This window comes from Erithacus rubecula, assembly GCF_903797595.1.
Source record: "Erithacus rubecula genome assembly, chromosome: 2".
Taxonomy (NCBI): domain Eukaryota; kingdom Metazoa; phylum Chordata; class Aves; order Passeriformes; family Muscicapidae; genus Erithacus; species Erithacus rubecula.
The window spans coordinates 13,558,337-13,569,603 of record NC_136685.1 but is presented as its reverse complement, the minus strand read 5'-3'; the positions used below and the strand labels follow the sequence as shown (position 1 = coordinate 13,569,603).

General features: G+C 39.9%; 1 protein-coding gene across 2 annotated transcripts in view; it reads left to right on the top strand.

Annotated features, from left to right (window-relative positions):
* Window positions 1–8,495: 8,495 nt before the first annotated feature.
* The window catches only part of GREB1 (growth regulating estrogen receptor binding 1), an 83,845-nt gene continuing 81,073 nt past the window's right edge, over window positions 8,496–11,267 (top strand). For both annotated transcript variants that reach the window (XM_079330149.1, XM_079330148.1), the window contains exon 1: window positions 8,496–8,629. The gene's annotated coding sequence lies outside the window, so the exon portion shown is untranslated. The remainder of the gene's footprint in view (window positions 8,630–11,267) is intronic.

Genomic DNA, 11,267 nt, shown 5'->3' with positions numbered 1-11,267 from the left:
CCTCCCCTCCGCCGCCGGGGCGCTTTCCCGGCGTTACCCATCGGCCCCCGCGGCGCTTTCCCGCCCTGCCCGGCTTCGTCTCCCGGCCCCCGGGGCGGCCCCCGCATCACCGAGCACCCGCCGCACCGAGCACCCGCCGCACCGAGCACCCGCCGCAATGCGCCAAAGCAGCTCCTTCCCTCCGCTCCCATCAGCGGCCGGACAGCCGGAGGACACGGGCTGCTCGCCCCCGTCCTCGCCTTTGCGGCAGGGGGAGCGCGCTCAGCACTGCAGCCGCCAGCGTGGGTTAAGGGGAGGAATCACAGAATGTGCTGGGTTGGAAGAGACCCACATGGATCGTCGAGTGCAGCTCCTGGCTCTGCACAGGACAACTCGAGAGTCGCACCATGTGCCCGACGATGTTGTCCAGATGCTTCTTGAGCTCTGTCAGGCTGGTGCTGGGACCACTTCCCTGGTCAGCCTGTTCCAGTGTCCAAACACCCTCTGGGTGAAAAACCATTTTCTAATATCCAAACTAAACCTCCCTGGCACAGCTTCAAGCCATTCCCTCAGGTGCTGTCCCTGTCCCCACAGAGCAGAGATCAGTGCCTGTCCCTCCTCTTCCCCTCCCAATGGAGCTGTAGCTGCACTGGGGTCTCCCCTCAGTCTCCTGCAGGCTGAACAGGCCCAGTGCCCTCAGCCCCTCCTCAGAAGGAAGATCCTCAGCGGTTACTGCAAGGAGGGAGATTGCTCTTTCCTCCAGGTGACAGCCTGAGCAAGGAGAGAGCATTATATCTGCGTATTGCCATGCAAGTAGGTGTAAGAGCAATTAGTATCGATTCCCTGACAAATTAGCTGTTTTTGTCATTGCTGGCGAGTACGAGGCAGCCAAAGTTGTGTGTGCCACTGACAGGGGAGACACGGATAGAATGCCTATGTCAGGAGTAAGTTAATTACAAGAGGTTTGTGAGTGAAGGGCAAGGTAGAGCCAGACAGGAGCCATCAAATGTGGCATGTCCAAACTAATCCTGTCCATTTACCTTGCAGCAACATCCTTTCCCATGTCCCAACTCCATTGCTCCTGTCCTTTTCTCCGTGCTTCGGATAACTTTTTACAAGTGCTGATGCCTTGTTCATTTGCCAACCTCAGCAGTGGTTTAAAAATTTCCAGTTGTGTAGTTAACTTATGTTTGTCAGAAAAGAAACATTTCTTTAAAACACAGCTCCCTGTTAGATAGCCCATCTGTTGCTTGATGGCTCTTTATGGCAATTAACTCTCTTCTACAGCAGGTAACTGTTGTGGAGTTCTTTTACTTAAAGAATTATGAACTATTTTGCTTCTCGCACTCACATTTCAGGTGAAATTTCTAGTCACTTTCCTGAGACTTCATCAGACCCGTAAAACTGCCAGTCTGGTATGAGGAATTCAAAGTCATGAAGAACTTTGTTCATATTCTAATATGTCGGACCAAGCATATCAACCAATGCTCTATTATCTAGAAAGAATACTGAATTAATTTTCATTTACTATGCATTTCATAGCCCTTCTCGTTAGGCATTCCTTTAGAGTAGCTTATGGCATCACCACTGGTGTATCAGGTGCCTTGACAGATGGTGGAATTTTCTCCATAGCAACCACTTTTCAGTCAAGTATTTGCATGGTAATATTTCACCTGGTAGAGAAATAAATGTAGAGAAATAAGGTGAGTGTTTCTTGAGCTCTAATGAATCAACAAGAACAAAGGAGGCAAAAATATATTACAGGCAGGATGTTTGTGCTTCAGCACATTTGGAGTTGTGCATTTAAAAATGTCTTGCAAATGCTGGTTGTCAGTATTGCAAGGTGATGTTAGACTGCTGCCAGGTGCAGGTTTTCCTGTCATGGAAAAGACACATGATTACACTGAAATGTAAAAATGCTCATTTTTGTGTGTGCAGCATAACCTAATTGCTAACTTCTCTGTGGTGATGTACACAGTTCCATGAGGAATGTATACTTTTCACACTTTTTTGTATTCTGTGAGATGCATTTTATCATTGCAATTACAGATTGCATAAACCCACTGTGCTAAAGCAGGTTTTTCCATCTGGAAGGGTTTGAAGAAGATGTCTAGGGCCATGTTAGTTTGAGGTGATGTGAGGGATGTGCCAAGCAGTACTAAAGTCATTGAATAGGAATTGGTGGCTGTTGGCTGGTCAGATACTAGGAGGAGGCTAACAGCTCATAATTTGAGGATTAGGATACATGAATTCCTGTATTAACCCATGTGGAAAACATTGCATCAACGTTTAGCTATGCTGTTGTTCTAGCCAATCATCAGATCAAATCCTGTTGTTCCCCTTCTTCTCTGTCCTTGCCTGCTCATCCTTGCCTTGTATCTCATGGAGTGAAGAAGATCCTCACACAGATTCAGGAAGAGTCTTCTATATTTATATGAAAATTTAAAAGTTTACTATTCTTTTAAATGAAAATTAGATTTTGAAGTAACTCATTACTATCAGGAGATTTTGCTGTGGCATTCTGTTGATAAAGAGATTCTAGTATGCTAATTATTTACGTTTTACAAAGCTGGTAATTAAACATCACGCATTCTTTATTAGAATTATCCTGTAGATAAAAAATTATAATTGTACTGTTATCTTAACTCATATTAAAATAACTGTGCATTCTTTTAACATTTTCAGGCATTAATTGTACAAAAAATTATTCTTAAAATAAAAGATTTGCTTATTTATCTGAAATTGGTTTCTTTTTCATTACATTGATTCTTAATGTGCCACCAGGGGGCAATAATTCGTTTTCTAAATCTGATCTTTTACCATCAAAACCTGCCAGGATACTGGATTCACTAACATTTTAAAATTACTGTATGTGAGTCAAAATGTAAGTTCCTTAAAAATGCTTCTTGAATTACTTGTGTAATTTAATATTTTACTCTGCACTACTTAGGTATCCAATTTTTATTTTATTTTGAGCAGCTGAAATTTGACTGCTTTGTAAGTTTTATTGGTGAGCTTTATGCAGGACTGAAGTGGTGAAAGGTTTGGATTCCATGCAGTATGGGATACTTTTTGGTGGTTTTAATATTGCCATTGTAATATTCAAAATTTGTTTTAATAATGTTATTTTCCTATTCTTTTTTTTTCTGCATTAATATACTATTAATATTTATTAGCTTATATATGTGATCCTGAAATTGGAAATATATTCATTAAAAGATACCCTTGTGTCCTTACATGATTTTTTTTCTTCATGTTCATAGTGGTTACAACATTCTGCAGTTAAAGCCAAGGCCACCTTCTGTAAAACTATAATTCTGTATCAAATGCAATCTTTTCTCTCATGACAATAATCTTATAACTGGATCTTATAGTGCACATGTTTTGCTGAAAAGACGAGCCAGTGGAAATATATTCCTGCAAAAGTACAAAATCATGAAAGACAGGGATAGCTGTAAATATCTATTTAAACTACATGGGACTGTGGAGTTATCCATATTTTTGTATATTAGTATGTCAGCCTGGAGAAGTTTCCAGGCCTCCCTGAGGTCTTCACCATTGCATAACCATTAGGCATAAAGGTATAAATTTTTAGGCTGTAAAATGTAATGACTTAAAATTTGAAATCTGAAAATTAATCTGACTCAAATCTGATTCTACTGAAGATTCTACTATAGTAGATTTCTCAGTGTGCTCAGCTTAATCTGCCTGAAAAAAATTCTTCCTGTATAACATGACAAATAGTCCTCCTTTAAGAAGGCAGGTCTCCTATTTGTTAATTTTGTTGTGTGAGTTTGAGGGAGATTGAGTCAGTTAATCAGATTAGAGCAGCACAGTGCTAAACAGCATTCATTTCCATCATGTCTTGAATGACACTCAAAAATCTTTCATGGGGTATCACATTGGAGACATAGGGTTTAGTTCATGATATAAGCTGAAGCTCCTGCTTCTTCTACCTGTAATTCAGAAAAGAAATTATATAGATGAAAAAAGGACCCTTAAGGTGACATTGGGGCTGTGTAAATTGGAAGTACTTTCTGTATACATGAACACTGGTTTCCTACTGGAAAGGCTCAGTGAACGTTGTGTTCTTAGGAAGGTTTGGAAATTTGGCAGTAAGCCACCTGCCATTGACAGAGCCTGAGGGTTTCTAGGCAAAGGGCTTTAAAGAACCTGCTGGAAGTTTTCATCCATGCTAAAGAGTTTATCAACAGAAGATTCCTGTTAGAAAAGGTCATTATTATATTTTTTGTTCGTATTTTTCTGTAGCAGAGGAGATGCAAAATTCCCTGATGTATTGAATTAGGTGGATATCTTTATATCCTGAGTTTATCCTTGAAGTTAGAGGGTTTTTTTGTTTGTTTGTTTGTTGTTGTTGTTTTGGTGTTTTTTTATAAATTTATGGCTTAATTTTATCTTATAATGTGAAAAAGTGTTATACAGTATCTAGTTGAAATTGCTGTTATGTGTGCACTGAGATTTTTGATTCAGCACATTCACTGGGATTGTCAGGATGCATAAAAGTCATTCAAGCCTAACACACTGGGCACTTCCATCCTTTCCTCCAGTTTCTCACTCTCTAATAGCAGTGACAACTTGAAATGGATGAGAAATGTGGAGGCACCTGTTTGTGCTGAGGGGAGGTGCAGGAGAAAGAGATGCTGGGGAAGTGCCAGAAAAAAAGTGCCTGGCACTGGGAGGCAAGCTGTAGGCAAATGCTGGAAAAACAGAAACCACAGAAAAAACTCAGGTACTTTTTTGAATTTTGAGGTATCTGCATTTTTCCATGCTCTGCTAGTCCACCCCAGTGTTTCCATGTCTTACCATCACCCCTTGTGAACAGGTCCTAGGCCTCCAGCAAGATCAGATCACCTCCAGCCCCAGAGCATTAAAGCTAGGCAGAACTTTTCTGCCTCTCTTCTTATCCTTCCCTTCCTCTCACATTTCCACCACAAGCAAAATTGAAAGTAGCTACTACCACTGAATGGTAATACCATTGTTTTACCATTACTCATTGTTTTACCACTGAAGAATAGCAAAATGCAGTTTTACCTACGATACTGAGGAACCTTAGAACCAGAGATTCATTTAGGTTGGAAAAGACCTCAGGGATCATCAAGTCCAACCATTAGCCCAGCATTGCCAAGTCCATCACCTAACCACGTCCCTATGTGCCACATTGGCACATCTTCTAAATACCTCCAGGAATGGCTACTTAACCAGTTCCCTGGGCAGCCTGTTCCAAAGCTTGACAACCCTTTTGGTGAAGAAATTTCCCCTAGTCTCCAATCTAAACCTCCTGTGGTGCCACTCAAGGCTGTTTCCTCTCATCCTATCTCCTATTGCTTGGAAAAAGAGACCAACACCCCCCTCATTCCAACCTCCTTACAGGAGGTTATAGAGAGTGGTAAGGTCTCCTGGAGCCTCCTTTTCATCACCTTGAGTTGGTTCTGATCAGAAGTCAAATTCTAATAAATAATAATAAATTATTAATTGCAAATGACAGTTTATATAATTACAAGAAAACAGAAATTATCAGTTTTTACATTCTGCAACAGTGGGTTCTATAATTTTAACTTGTTAGAAAAAACAAAATAATTTAGATTCATATATGTTCCCTAATGTCATTTGGTGCTCTGTATTTCTTGTATTATGGGAAACTGGAAGAATTTATTTTCAATGCACTTTTTCCATATTATTCTCAACTAAATATCTCAATAGATATTTATCAGCTCAGTTACCAATTTTCCAGTTTGAAGACTCCTAACCTATGTAATCTGTTTTGTCTGGAAAGTATTTCAAATCTCTAGTCACTCTTGTATGTTGCTTTTCTGTTCTGCTGTAGCCTTTTCAAATGTGACATTTGAAAGGAGTAACACTCTAATCCGAAAGGGAAAAAAAGTAAAGGGCAAAAGGATACTTTTTCTCCAACATGAGAACAATAAAGCTGTGGATCAGATTGTCTAGAAATGTTGGGTAGTCCTCATCCTTGGAAGTTTCCAAGACACAACTGAATAAAGCCCTAAGTAACTTCACTGCATAGCTGACTTGCCTTTGACTGTGAGATTGGGTTAGACACAGCTAGTGGTCCCTTTAAAGAGGCTAGCTATGATCCCATGATCAGATATCCAGTCAAGGTACAAAGTATTGACTTAATGTAATGTCAGACTGATATTTTCTTCTTTCTTTTATCTATTCTTTTCCTAAAATATTTTGTGTGTCTTTTCAACAACGGCTGAGCATTGAGTTGTTTTGAGAAAAATGTCTATGGTACTCAAACCCCTCTTTGCAGGAGTCCATCATTATGCACGTAGTCGGGAGCTGCAGCCAGAGGAGGTACAAAAACATCAAAGGGTGGTATTGGAAAGTGTGGCTTTGGGAGCAACATCCCTGCATTCTCTCTGTGCCAAGTTACTTCCCTGAATTTGGACACAAGCATATAGTAAGGAGAAAGAATGTTTGGGATTGGGTGGTTCTGTGGGTGCTGCTGTTGGCTAAAGTGGTGGCAAAAACATTGGTTCAAAAAGAGAGAATTGTCTGCTACAAGGGAAAAGAACTGTACCTCATTCCACTGGTGTGCCCATTGCCCCTGGTATGCTCCTGCACTGGAGAGACTCAGCAGAGTTGGACCCAGCTTTAGTTCTCTGGCCAGTCTTCTCCTGCTCTCTGGGTAGGTGACTCTTCTGTCTAGCTGCTTTTGTTCTTCCACTGATCTGCAAATCTCTGTAGAAATGCTGACCCATACTCTCAGCATCTTGGCTCTGAGTGCCACTGTGGCTTGTTGGAGCCACAAGGCAGGTATTTTTCTTGCACATCTACTGTTTTTCATTAATTTTCTTGCACATCTACTGTTTCTCATTTATTTGTTCTTAATTGAATCCACCTTTTCACTAATCCACTGCTATGAGATATGCCTGCAGCATTTCACTGTCTATATTTGTGTATCCTGAATAGTTTTCTGTCATTTCAGTGTTCTGTGCTGTGCAAGATATCAAGCTTCATTAAAGCTGTGTTCACCTAATCAGTCAGCTATTGGTGATCCACTCTTATATACCACTCTTCTACTACTGAAGTTGGTTTATATATAGGTATATATAGGTCTTTATCTTATAGCTGGTAGTTCAAAAGCTTTATATTTTGTGAAAAAATCCTCTGGTCCTGGTGATGTTACTTCCAAATGATCTGCCCATTATAAAACTTCCTTTGCTGACCATCAGAAAGAAGTTCATGACCTTCAGAAATTTTGTTGACAAAGGTGACATCTCTGAAGTGTTCTAAAAAAAGCATTTGGATGATTTTATAGAGATATTTTAGCACCGAAATAGATAGAAATCTGATTATCTCTCCTTGTTTAAACCTTTTTTTTTTTAATTTTATTTTTGAAGTTTACCTGTTCTTAAAACAAAACCTCTGACTTGGAACAGCTTAGGAATGGTATGGTTTGGTGACCATAGATCAATGGTGAGAGCCAGAAGCATCTTGAGGCCTCCAGAGGGAGACCCTGTCCACCTAAATAAGGTGTGTAACCTTAAGCAGTCAAGATCTTTTAGAAGTCTTCAGTATCACTTGCATCCTCTGAAGTCTCTGTAACAAACATAAACACTTTATAAGGACTGTTTCATCATGTGTCTAAAATAAGGTCCTTAAGAAAACATGCTGGTTGGCTGTACTTATATGTGACTTTTGGTAGCCCTGTACTGGTTGTCTGAAAGTGCTTCTAATCACCAAAACTACTCAAAGTGAAAAAAGACCCCTTGAACATGTTTGTCATTCAAGCTGAAAAGTCAGAGAACTTGTGCTTGTGTTTTCTCTGATCTTGAAGGGGTTATTTAATAGCTCATAATCTTGAAAAAATTACTGGTTACTTTTTTCCCTTTCATTCTCCATTGCATCATCAGAGTACACTGGTATTTAAGCCTGACTTTGCAGGGGAAAAGTTTGGAAGCTTTTTTACAAAAAAGCTATTTAGAATAAAGCTTGAGAAACAAAGAGCATAAACAATAGGTAAGCTGGATTTGGGAGATAACTGGCTATCCAGGGCACTTTTCTTTATCTGTATAGATCTCTTGAACTAATCTCCAAGTGGCAGGCTTTGGTTACTGTGACTTGATTTTTTTTTTTTATTTTTTTTTAAAACACACAGATAAATCCCCGAAGTTTGCAATTTCTCCAAAAGACTTCCACTTTCCCTGTATATCCCCAGTCTTCCCTGTGCATTTTCTGTTTTATAACCCTCATTTCCCCCGGGGCTGCTGAAATTGTCTGCACTTTAGATCCCGGAGCCGACTGAGACAGGTCTGGTTGGGAAGATACCATATTCCGTGGGAAGCAGGGGTGAGGATGCCTGGGCGGAGAGGAAAAGGCGGGGGAAGGGTGAGGGGTTGTATTCTTGACCTTAGGTAGCTGGTGCTGAGAGGTAGCGCATTGTGCGGGAGCACAGAGAGAGCTGGAGCTCGTGGATGGGAAGGAGGGAGCGAGGAGGAGGGAGGAGGAAGCTGGGACAGCGAGGGGGAAGGAGGAGGAGGGAGCAGCATCTCTATCTTTCTTTGCAGACCACGCTGCTAAACAGCGAGGGGAGGCTCATGCTTCCCTAATATCCATCACTCCCCGCTTCCAGCGTGGTCACAGAGCAACAAAGAGGGTCTCCGAGGTAAGAGCCGTGCAACTTGCCAAGCCGGAGCTTCTGCCAAAGTGAGGGGAAGCAGCAGCAACAATAGCGAGCAAAGATTCTCAGCACCTGGGGACGCTCCGGGACGGCAGAGGGGGCTCAGCGGGAGCGCGGGGCTCCCGAGGTTAGGGACGTGTCGGGGGCAGCGGCGGCAGGAGCGCGGCGAGCCGGGGCGGGATAGCGGCGGCTGCTCCTCTGGGATGGCAGGACGGGCTGATGGGGGGATAAATGGCATCGAAAGCATAGAAATGCTTTATTTACCCGAAATACAGCTGTGGAGTGAGCAAAACAATTCATTACTTTGTGCGTGTCAGAAGGAAAAATCAACCCAACAGCAAAACCAAAGTTAAAGTTTGCATATTCATGTTGTTTTGACTTTTTAATTTTAAAGTTTAATTTTTCGTTTTAAGACAATGTTTCAGATCAAAAATGCAGTTAATAGCAACAATAAGAAAAAAACCCCAGAATTGCCAAAATAATGTGTTTTTTTAAGTCAAACAAAATGCGCCGTTTGGCAATTATTCTATGAAAGTATTTGTGATACCAAAACAAGGTATGGTGTTTGACCTGAGGAATATTGTTTCATTTAATTTAGGAAAAACCCCACAATTTTATAATGGCCTGAAATGAAGTTCCTAGTTTTGTGTTTTCATCCACTCAGACTAAAAAAATCAGCAATTTGGTTAGGTGTATTTATAAAGTGAAATGTTTATTTTTAGTTGTGGATACTGAGATCTTAAATGAAGAAGGCAGAAACTATAGCATCTCTACATTGCAAAAACTGATGTTGGCTTTTTCCTTGTGCTTTGTCTCATTTACTTTACTTTTTGAGGTATGGGCTACATTGGTTTCTGATCTAATACTTCATAGACCCTTCTGAAATTATTAATTAATAAAAGTTATAGTGTCAGTGTTTGTTGTTAAACATGTAGAACTACTTACAGAGAAGTACAAAGAAAATTAGCAGTGGTTTGTATGTCTTACAAATTGGAGTCTTTAGGACCTTAAAGTTTGGTTAGTTTGGTTGTTTTTTGTTTTTGTGTTTTTTTGGGTTTTTTGGTTTTTTTTGCTGTGAAACATAGAATCATTCTCCTAAGCTGGACATGCTGGAATGTTTGTGCTTAACTGGGTGTTTCTGTGTTCTTGTCTCAACATTAGGTTGATAAAATAGCTGTAGTGAGGTGATTTGATGTGAGAGGAAGGAAATTGGAACCACCTCTCTGGTGTATTGGGAACTTGGAGGGGGTAAAGCTTTTTTGTCAGTGTAAATTTACTGGTGCCAGTGCACATCAGATCAACATCAGGGTCTATACTGGTCTACATTGCCTCATTTTTCTTATAAATGGGAGAAAAGCCATATCATATCAATGGGACTTCCACCAGTTCTGACAAGGACTGTAATTGCTATTTCAGGGCTTATTTCGGTTGTATTATAATTTTCAGAATATAAATAACAGTCTGACATTGCTCAGCATGTCTGATGTGGTAGTTGTCACCTCTAGCTTTGAAATTTACTTAACTTAGACAATCAGGGGTTTTATTATAAAAGAAAATACAAGATAACTTACTTCCCCTTGTTGTATAAAGTGTTTTGGTTTTTTTTTGTTTTATCTATCTTTTGATTTGCTGACTTCAGGAACAACTGATACATTTTTGAAACCTCTTGTTCTGTTTTGTCCTTAATGTACAGCTGTTTAAAAAAATTCTGAATTAATTGAGGCCTTAAAAGTAATCTTTTGTTTCCTTAAAAAACCTAAATGTACTGTGTACAAAATGATATTTATATTTTTACTTTCCTTTTTCTTTTTGCTTTTGACTACAGTTTTGATTTTCTTTGGATTCTGTTAAAGAAATGACATGTTCTCACTTTGCAAAGTTTTCGCTGTGTTAGATGCATAAAGCAGCAGCAATAAAAAAGCCTAACACAAATCTACCATTGCAGGTAAATTTCATTTGAAGCTAACATTCTTTTCTACTTAGACAATACTTAGCTATTGTTCTCTTAAAACAACTTCCCATGAATTGTATTGTTCTTGAAGTTTATAAGGGCTGGATGCAAAGCTCCCTGAAGTCAGGAAGAGACATTCCATAGACTTCAAATGGCTTTGGATCAGCCTGTCACGTGAGATTAGCTCCTGACAGAAGATGGAATAAGCACAAGCCCAGAAAGGAACGATTTAGGGATGGAATTTCACTCGGGCTGTGATCATTGTTGTGCTGTGAATATCTCTTAGGAGCAATGTTTTTATTTTCCATTAAAAATGCCTGTATTTCTTGGTATTGGAAATACAGTTTTTCTTCTCACTTATACCTCAAGTCTATTGTCTGTTTATGTCTGTGTCTAAATATCTTGTTAGGGTAGTCTGTCTTTGGATAAAATAGCTCCAAATCTCTCAGATGAGATTTCGTGTTTTTCCTTGTTTTTCCTTGTTTTTCCTTGTTTTTCCTTGTTAAACCAAAATAATGTACTCTGGTAAGAGATTACTGGTTTCATAGTTTTTCTTTTAATAAAACACCACCTACCCTCAAAACCCAGAAAAGATTGTTGTATAAAACATGAAAAGTGGCAAAATCAGACATTTGCAGTTTTTCTTCCTTTGAAGCTTATGGAACTTGCACA